Source organism: Symphalangus syndactylus, chromosome 7 (genome assembly GCF_028878055.3).
Source record: "Symphalangus syndactylus isolate Jambi chromosome 7, NHGRI_mSymSyn1-v2.1_pri, whole genome shotgun sequence".
Taxonomy (NCBI): Eukaryota; Metazoa; Chordata; class Mammalia; order Primates; family Hylobatidae; genus Symphalangus; species Symphalangus syndactylus.
In genome coordinates, this window is record NC_072429.2 from 122,140,368 (window position 1) to 122,146,933 (window position 6,566).

The following is a 6,566-nucleotide window of genomic DNA, read 5'->3' on the forward strand; positions in this document are numbered from 1 at the left end:
GTGGAGGGTTACAAACATTTGCAGGAGTTGCCATTGGCACATACTGGAATGCTGAGTGCCAAAGCCATACAGTGTCTGTTCAAGGGAGGTGGTTAAGAACATGGGTTTCGAGTCACAGATACCTCATTTAAGTCCTGCTTCTGCCACTTATGTGTGATAGTGAGTGAATGACTTAATCAGTCTCAGCGTCTGTTTCTTTATTTGTAAAATAAAAATAATACTAGAACCTACCTACTAGGCCTTTTATGGCCATTGTAAGTATGAATGAGATACTGTGTATAAACTGCACACAAGGTGAGTGTTCACCATACGTATCGAATAATTGGCCCAAATGGACATGAGAGAGTAAGTCAGCAAATTTTGTCTGTTAAACTTTTGTGGCAGATAACTCCCGGGTTGCCTGCCAGGGTCACACTTTCTTATAATATGAGTTTCCCCTAATAACATCTAAATTATGTGACATCAGTCTCTGGCAGGAACTAGGGTAGACATCAGGACCAATCCAATTCTTTGGAACTGGGAGGGTACTATGAAGTCTAGAACAGAGAATCACTGAGCCTGGGTGGCCTTGTCTTTGTCGAGTCACATTAATGGCAACTATTTTAGGAACTTCAGCCAAGGGCTTGAAGCAAGACTAGTTCCCTCTCATTGACCTTTGGTTGTTCTAAACATCCATGAGGTAATTTACATCCTTTCAAAAATGTGCCTTTTTGCTAAGTTAGAAAGAGGATTTCTGTTACTTACAACCAAAGAAACTTAACCAATAAAACCCATCTGTTTTTTATTTTTGTTAATTTTTTAGAGCTGTATTTTAGGCTGAAGCGTGGTAGGGCAATCATGACTCACTGAAGTCTCAAACTCCTGGGCTCAAGTGATCCTCCTGCCTCAGCCTCCCGAGTAGCTGGGACTACAGGCATGCACCACTACACCTGGCGAATTATTATTATTATTATTGGAGAGATGGGGTCTTGCTATGTTGCCCAGACTGGTCTCAAAATCATGGCCTCAAGTGATCCTACTGCTTCAGCCTCCCAAAGAGCTAGGATTACAGGCATGAGCCACTGTGTCCAGCAAAAACCCATCTGTTTTTATTTTATTTTATTTTATTTTTTTGAGACAGAATCACCCTGTGGCCCAGGCTGGAGTGCAGTGGTGCGATGTCAGCTCACTGAAACTTCCACCTCCCAGGTTCAAACTCCTGAGTAGCTGGAATTACAGGCATGCGCCACCACGCCTAGCTAATTTTTGTATTTTTAGTAGAGACAGGGTTACATCATGTTGGCCAGGCTGGTCTTGAACTCCTGACCTCAGGTCATCAGCCTGCCTCAGCCTCCCAATGTGCTGGGATTACAGGTGTGAGCCACTGCGCCTGGCCCCATCTGTTTTTAACCTGATAATTTAATTAACTGCTGGATGCTGTCTTCTTTTATTAATATTTTATATAAATATAATATTTCTTGGTATTTTATACTTGTTCCCAGAGCTAGTAAAAAACAAAACAAAACTCCCACAACCTTTCAGTCCTTTCTGCAGTTATTTTACTGACTGACTATGCAAAGCTTAGAATATACAGTCATAACTAAATGGATTTCAATCTCATGAAGGTGCCCAATATATAAACAATTAACTGTAGGCAAATCAGACTGAAAATTTGTTCTTTCATGGCCTTGGAATGAGAGAAATCTAACAGAAGCAGCTTCTAAAAATACAATCAAGATGATCTTGTATCTTTTTAAAAATAAGCCATTATTAGCAAGATCCTTCTCTCCTTTTCTGAAGTATGGGCTTCCCTTCACCGTAGCTATATGTGCCTCCATTTCTTAGTAAACTCATATCTTTCCATTCTGCTTTCTTAATCCTCTTCTTATCTATTTATCCAGCAATTAAGTCAACTGATACCTATTTAGTGCCAACTGTGAATTGATTGTGGTAGGTGCTAGATCTATAATCATAAAACGAAACAAAACAAACTTAGTTCCTGACCTTAAAGAGCCTATGATCTCATAGTGAGACAAATATTAAATAAATAAGCATTAAAAACACCTAGTCACCGGGCACAGTGGCTCACGCCTGTAATCCCAGCGCTTTGGGAGGCTGAGGTGGGTGGATCACCTGAGGTCAGGAGTTTGGGACCAGCCTGGCCAGCATGTGAAACCCCGTCTCTACTAAAAATACAAGAATTAGCCAGGCATGGTGGCAGGCGCCTGTAATCCCAGCTACTCCAGAGGCTGAGGCAGGAGAATCACTTGAACCCAGGAGGCAGAGGTTGCAGCGAGCTGAGATCGCGCCATTGCACTCCAGCCTGGGGGACAAGAGCGAGACTTCGTCTCAAAAAAAAAAACCTAGTCAAAGTATGTGTCACTGCAGGCTGGACTCATGGTCTCACCACTGAGTTTCAACAGCTGGTGATACTGGTCACTGGTGTAGGGGAGGACTGTGCCCAGTCTATGCCCTGGCTTTTGTAGAAAAAGGAGCACTAATTGTTGTGAATTATTGAAGAGGGAGTTGCTAAAGGCTCTTTAGTTGCTGATAAGGTTGATGAAGAAATAAAAGACAAAGGTGGAAAAGTGGTGGCCAACTATGATTCAGTGAAAACAGGAGAGAAGGTTGTAAAGACAGCACTGGATGCTTTTAGAATAGATGTTGTAGGTCAACAATGCTGGAATTCTGAGGGATCATTCTTTTGCTAGGATAAGTGATGAAGACTGGGATATCATCCACAGAGTTCAATTGCGGGGCTCATTCCAAGTGACCCTGGAAAGCATGGGATCACATGAAGAAGCAGAAATATGGAAGGATCATTATCACTTCATCAGCTTCAGGAATATATGGCAGCTTTGGCCAGGCAAATTATAGTGCTGCAAAGTTGGGTCTTCTGGTCCTTGGAAATTCTGTTGCAGTTGAAGGCAGGAAAAGCAACATTCATTGTAACACTGTTTCTCCTAATGCTGAATCGAGGTTGACTCAATTATGCATGAAGATTTTGTGGAAGCCCTAAAGCCAGATTATGTAGCATCGCTGGTCCTTCGGCTTTGCCAAGAGAGTTGTGAGGAAAATGGGGGCTTGTTTGAGGTTGGAGCAGGATGGATTGGAAAATTATTCTGGGACCGGACCCTTGGAGTGGTTGTAAGACAAAATCAGCCAATGACTCCTGAAGCAGTGAAGGCTAACTGGAAGAAGACATGTGACTTCGAGAATGCCAGCAAGCCTCAGAGTATCCAAAAATCAACTGGCAGTATAATTGTAGTTCTAAGTAAAATAGATTCAGAAGGAGGAGTTTCAGCAAATCATATCAGTCATGCAACATCTACAGCAACATCAGGATTTGCTGGAGCTATTGGCCATAAACTCCCTCCATTTTCTTCTGCTTATACAGAACTGGAAGCTATTATGTGTGCCCTTGGAATGGGAGCATCAATCAAGGATCCAAAAGATTTTAAATTTGTTCATGAAGGAAGCTCTGATTTCTTCTGTTTGCCTACCTTTGGAGTTATCATAAGTCAGAAATCTATAATGGGTGGAGAATTAGCAGAAGTTCCTGGGCTTTCAAGGAACTTTGCAAAGGTTCTTTATGGGGAACAATACTTGCAGTTATATAAACCACTTCCTAGAGCAGGAAAATGAAAATGTGAAACAGTTGTTGCTGATGTCCTAGATAAATGATCTGGTGTAGTAATTCTTATGTCTATTCTTATTCTAAGAAGGAATTTATATGCCGTAATCAGTTCTCTCTCTTTCTCATTGGCTCTGGAGGCTTTGGTGGAAAATGGGCCTGAAAGTCAAGGTAGCTGTAGCCATACCTAATAGACCACCTGATGCTATACTTACAGATACCACCTCTCTTAATCAGGCTGCTTCGTACTGCCTCAGCAGAAACTGGAATCTGTTACACGTTGATCCTAACTTTGCTAGCCTAGCACGTTTTGACATGTGTACATGGATTATGTGTATGTGGGTTATGTACATTTAGATTTTTTGCCAGGCATGTTTTATAATGTGTCAAGATTCAAAGTGATTAAGACTTGTTTTGCAAAACCAGTATATCCAGCGCAAACTACAAACTGAGATGTGGAAGGAAGGAAACAGAATTCACTTTCAAACCACGGTCCAAGGACCTAGAGACACTGTCATTTCAAATGCATATGTGAATCTTATGCCAACATCTGATATTTCAGCTAAGACACCCTCTGAAGGTGAGGAACTTCAGAATACCCTTGCATTTGAGGAAAAAGGTCACTGCCTTTTAAGGATGTTGGGTGTGAGATGGCAAAGAAAGTAAATGCTGTATTCGAGTGACATATTAGTGAAGGTGGAAATATTGCAGCTAAGTGACCTGAAAAGTGGCTCTGGAAAAGTGTATCAAAACCTGGAAAAGGTTTTGCTGATGCATACTTTCAGATGAAGATTTCACAGAGGTAGTTCTAGGCAAGCTTGACCCTCAGAAGGCATCTGTTACTGGCAGACTGAAGGCCAGAGGGAACATTATGCTGAGCCAGAAACTTCAGATGATTCTTAAAGACTACACCAGGTTCTGGCTGGGCGCGGTGGCTCACGCCTGTAATCCCAGCACTTTGGGAGGTCGAGGTGGGTGGATCACGATGTCAGGAGTTCGAGACCAGCCTGACCAACTGAAACCCGTCTCTACTAACAATACAAAAATTAGCTGGGCGTGGTGGCAGACACCTGTAATCCCAGCTACTCAGGAGGCTCAGGCAGGAGAATCGCTTGAACCCGGGAGGGGGAGGTTGTGGTGAGCCGAGACTGCACCATTGCACACCATTCTGGGTGACAGAGCGAGACTCAGTCTCAAAAAAAGAAAAAAAAAAAGACTATACCAATTTCTGAAGGGCACACTATATTATTAATAAAAATAGAATAATTAAATACTCTCTTCACCCAAATATGCTTGATTCTTCTGCAGAAGTGATCAGAACTAAGATGCAGAGGAAGTTACTTACCATTTTCAGATGTCAGATAAGTTTTCAGATTTTTTTTTTTTTTTTGAGACCCAGTTTCGCTCTTGTTGCCCAGGCTGGAGTGCAATGGCACGATCTCAGCTCACCACAACCTCCGCCTCCCAGGTTCAAGCGATTCTCCTGCCTCAGCCTCCTGAGTAGCAGGGATTACAGGCATGCACCACAACACCCAGCTAATTTTTGTATTTTTAGTACAGATGTGGTTTCTCCATGTTGATCAGGCTGGTCTTGAACTCCCGACCTCAGGTGATCCACCTGCCTTGGCCTTCCAAAGTGCTGGGATTACAGGCGTGAGCCACTGCGCCCAGCCGAGATTTTTATTTTTGACTATTTTTTAAATGTATAATTATTTTTACAAGGAACTATATATAAGCTAGCATATAATTATCCTTCTGTTCTTAGATCTATATCTTCATAATAAAAAATTTTCACTCAAGTCTAGATTCTTTAGAATTTGTGATAGCATTTATAAAAGTTAAAAGGAAAATTAAATGAATAAAGGCCACTTTGATACCTTTAAAAAATACCTAGTTAAAAATCATGAAATATGTAATATAGGAATATTGTACATTAAATGAGAGGTTAAAATACGAAGTCTTGTTTAGATTCAAGGAGTAAGAAAAACTTCTCTAAGACAGTGACTTCTATGCTGATAAATGAAGGATAAAGCATAGAGGTTAGATAGGTACCGAAAAAGGAAAGAGCATTCTAGACAAAAGGAACAGCATATGAAAGAGCCCAGAGGTAAGAAAAAGAACTTTAAAAAGGACAAGTGTAGGCCGGGCGCGGTGGCTCACGCCTGTAATCCCAGCACTTTGGGAGGCCAAGGTGGGTGGATCACCTGAGGTCAGAAGTTCGAGACCAGCCTGGCTAACATGGTGAAACTCCATTTCTATTAAAAATACAAAAAAATTAGCCGGGCGTGGTGGCAGGCACCTGTAATCCCAGCTACTCTGGAGGCTGAGGCAGAAGAATCGCTTGAACCTGGGAGGCGGAGGTTGCAGTGAGCTGAGATTGTGCCATTGCACTCCAGCTTGGGCAACAAGAGCAAAACTCCATCTCCAAAAATAAAAGGGAGAGAGAAGCTTTGTTTCTGGTTTCAGCATTTAGATGGATGGTAGTGGAATTTATTGATACAAGGAACTTTGGAGGAGCAGCAGGTTTCAGGGGAAGATCAAGATACATGGGCTTGTAGTTTAGAAAAATGATATGACCTAGAGATAGAAATTTGGGAGCAGTTGATATTCAGACGGTATTTAAAGCCTTGAGAGTAGAAAACACCACCTGGGAAAACAGTGTCAACTGGTAAGAGAACAGAACCCCACACCAACTCTGCAGAACAACATGAAGCTAAAGGTAGAGGAGGATGCCATCAAAAAGGCAAAAAGGCCGGGCGCGGTGGCTCACACCTGTAATCTCAGCACTTTGAGAGGCTGAGGCGGGTGGATTATTTGAGGCCAGGAGTTCAAGACCAGCCTGGCCAACACAGTGAAACCCCATCTCTACTAAAAATACAAAAATTAGCCAGGTGTGGTGGCAGGCGCCTGTAATCCCAGCTATTCGAGAGGCTGAGGCAGGAGAATTGCTTGA

At 42.3% G+C, this 6,566-nt stretch overlaps 1 pseudogene; it reads left to right on the forward strand.

Moving 5' to 3' along the window:
- The first annotated feature begins 260 nt into the window (after window positions 1-260).
- Window positions 261-4,937, forward strand: LOC129485780 (peroxisomal multifunctional enzyme type 2-like; annotated as a pseudogene).
- The last annotated feature ends 1,629 nt before the right edge of the window (window positions 4,938-6,566 follow it).